The sequence below is a fragment of the Bombina bombina genome, chromosome 8 (genome assembly GCF_027579735.1).
Source record: "Bombina bombina isolate aBomBom1 chromosome 8, aBomBom1.pri, whole genome shotgun sequence".
Taxonomy (NCBI): Eukaryota; Metazoa; Chordata; class Amphibia; order Anura; family Bombinatoridae; genus Bombina; species Bombina bombina.
The window spans coordinates 18,355,363-18,359,405 of record NC_069506.1 but is presented as its reverse complement, the minus strand read 5'-3'; positions in this window follow the sequence as shown (position 1 = coordinate 18,359,405).

Below are 4,043 nucleotides of genomic sequence, written 5' to 3'. Positions count from 1 at the left end.
CCTCAGAATAGATTGGGTGCACATCCTATAACCTGGGCAGCACTTTCAGAACATATTAGGGGTACATCCCATAACCTGGGTAGCACCTCAGGATATATTGGGTGCACATCCCATAACCTGGGTAACACTTTCAGAATATATTAGGGGCATAACCTGAGCAGCACTCTCAAGATATATTAGGGGCACATCCCATAACCTGGGCAGCACTCAAAGAATATATTAGGGGCATAAACTGGGTAGCACCTCATAATATATTGGGTGCACATCCCATAACCTGGGCAGCATTCTCAGAATATATTAGGGGCACATCCCATAACCTGGGTAGAACTTCAGAATATATTGGGTGCACATCCCATAACCTGGGCAGCAGTCTCAGAATATATTGGGTGCACATCCCATAACCTGGGCAGCACTCTCAGAATATATTGGGTGCACATCCTATAACCTGGGCAGCACTCTCAGAATATATTGGGTGCACATCCCATAACCTGGGAAGCACTCTCAGAATATATTGACTGCACATCCTATAACCCGGGCAGCACTTTCAGAATATATTAGAGACACATCCCATAACCTGGGTAGCACTTTCAAAATATATTAGAGACACATCCCATAACCCGGGCAGCACTTTCAGAATATATTAGAGACACATCCCATAACCTGGGTAGCACCTCAGAATAGATTGGGTGCACATCCTATAACCTGGGCAGCACTTTCAGAACATATTAGGGGCACATCCCATAACCTGGGTAGCACCTCAGGATATATTGGGTGCACATCCCATAACCTGGGTAACACTTTCAGAATATATTAGGGGCATAACCTGAGCAGCACTCTCAAGATATATTAGGGGCACATCCCATAACCTGGGCAGCACTCAAAGAATATATTAGGGGCATAAACTGGGTAGCACCTCAGAATATATTGGGTGCACATCCCATAACCTGGGCAGCATTCTCAGAATATATTAGGGGCACATCCCATAACCTTGGTAGAACTTCAGAATATATTGGGTGCACATCCCATAACCTGGGCAGCAGTCTCAGAATATATTGGGTGCACATCCCATAACCTGGGCAGCACTCTCAGAATATATTGGGTGCACATCCTATAACCTGGGCAGCACTCTCAGAATATATTGGGTGCACATCCCATAACCTGGGAAGCACTCTCAGAATATATTGGGTGCACATCATATAACCTGGGAAGCACTCTCAGAATATATTGGGTGCACATCCTATAACCTGGGAAGCACTCTCAGAATATATTGGGTGCACATCCTATAACCCAGGCAGAAGTCTCAGACTATATTGGGTGCACATCCTATAACCTGGGAAGCACTCTCAGAATATATTGGGTGCACATCCTATAACCCAGGCAGAAGTCTCAGACTATATTGGGTGCACATCCTATAACCTGGGAAGCACTCTCAGAATATATTAGATGCACATCCCATAACTCAGGGAGCACTCTAAGAATATATTGGGTACACATCCCATAACCTGGGAAGTACTCTCAGAATATATTGAGTGCACATCCTATAACCCGGGCAGAAGTCTCAGAATATATTGGGTGCACATCCCATAACCTAGGCAGCACTCTCAGAATATATTGGGTGCACATCCCATAACCTGTGCAGCTCTCTCAGAATATATTAGGGGCACATCCCATAACCTGGACAGCACTCTCAGAATATTAATATATTCTGAGAGAGCTGCATCCTATAACCTGGGCAGCACTCTCAGGATATATTGGGTTCACATCCCATAACCCGGAGAGCACTCTCAGAATGTATTGGGTGCACATCCTATAACCTGGGAAGCACTCTCAGTATATATTGGGTGCACATCCCATAACCTGGGCAGCACTCTCAGAATATATTGGGGGCACATCCCATAACTTGGGCAGCACTCTCAGAATATATTAGGGGCACATCCCATAACATGGGCAGCACTCTCAGAATATATTGGGTGCACATCCTATAACCCGGGCAGCACTCTCAGAATATATTGGGTGCACATCCCATAACCTGGACAGCACTCTCAGAATATATTGGGGGCACATCCCAATAACCTGGGCAGCACTCTCAGAATATATTAGGGGCACATCCCATAACATGGGCAGCACTCTCAGAATATATTGGGTGCACATCCTATAACCCGGGCAGCACTCTCAGAATATATTGGGTGCACATCCCATAACCTGGACAGCACTCTCAGATTATATTGGGGGCACATCCCATAACCTGGGCAGCACTCTCAGAATATATTAGGTGCACATCCCATAACCCAGGCAGCACTCTAAGAATATATTGGGTGCACATCCCATAACCTAGGTAGCAGTCTCAGAATGTATTGGGTGCATATCCTATAACCTGGGCAGCACTCTCAGAATATGTTGGGTGTACATCCCATAACCTGGGCAGCACTCTCAGAATATATTGGGGCACATCCCATAACCTGGGCAGCACTCTCAGAATATATTGGTGCACATCCCATAACCTGTGTAGCATTCTCAGAATATGTTGGGTATACATCTCATAACCTGGGCAGCACTCTCAGAATATGTTGGGTATACATCCCATAACCTGGGCAGCACTCTCAGAATATATTGGGGCACATCCCATAACCTCGGCAGCACTCTCAGAATATATTGGTGCACATCCCAAAACCTGTGTAGCACTCTCAGAATATGTTGGGTATACATCCCATAACCTGGGCAGCACTCTCAGAATATGTTGGGTATACATCCCCTAACCTGGGCAGCACTCTCAGAATATATTGGGGCACATCCCATAACCTGGGCAGCACTCTCAGAATATATTGGGTATACATCCTATAACCCGGGCAGCACTCTCAGAATATATTGGGGCACATCCCATAACCTGGGCAGCACTCTCAGAATATGTTGGGTATACATCTCATAACCTGGGCAGCACTCTCAGAATATATTGGTGCACATCCCATAACCTGGGCAGCACTCTCAGAATATATTGGGACACATCCCATAAACTGGGCAGCACTCTCAGAATATATTGGGTATACATCCTATAACCCGGGCAGCACTCTCAGAATATATTGGGGCACATCCCATAACCTGGGCAGCACTCTCAGAATATGTTGGGTATACATCTCATAACCTGGGCAGCACTCTCAGAATATATTGGGACACATCCCATAAACTGGGCAGCACTCTCAGAATATATTGGGTATACATCCTATAACCCGGGCAGCACTCTCAGAATATATTGGGGCACATCCCATAACCTGGGCAGCACTCTCAGAATATGTTGGGTATACATCTCATAACCTGGGCAGCACTCTCAGAATATATTGGTGCACATCCCATAACCTGGGCAGCACTCTCAGAATATATTGGGACACATCCCATAAACCGGGCAGCACTCTCAGAATATATTGGTGCACATCCCATAACCTGGGCAGCACTCTCAGAATATATTGGTGCACATCCCATAACCTGGGCAGCACTCTCAGAATATATTGGGACACATCCCATAAACTGGGCAGCACTCTCAGAATATATTGGGTATACATCCTATAACCTAGGGAGCACATCCACCACAGATTACAAAACAAAGTGTCTGGCACTCACTCATGGACAAAAACAAGAGATGTTAAGCCCACCTGCCCACAAAGCCACCTCCAGTGGTTAGGTCCTAACCTCAGCCATCCATGCTGCGCTCACTTATTAGACTGACAGCTTTCCCAGAATAAACTGGGTGCACATCCCCTGACAAATGTAGTGACAGTGTTTTGTGAGAGGGCAGCCCATGACATGGCAAGTGCATTCCATTTGTCAGAATGTTTACCTGTGACGGACTGAACCAGTCCCCTCCAAATAAATCATCTGATCTTATATTAACCTAATAAAAAAAAACATTAAAGGGATAGTCAAGTCAAAATTATACTTTCATGATTCAGACAGAGCAGCAATTTTAAGCAAAGTTCTAATTTACTCCTATAATCAATATTTCTTTGTTCTCTTGATATCTTTATTTGAATGTAAGCTTAGGAGCGGGCCCA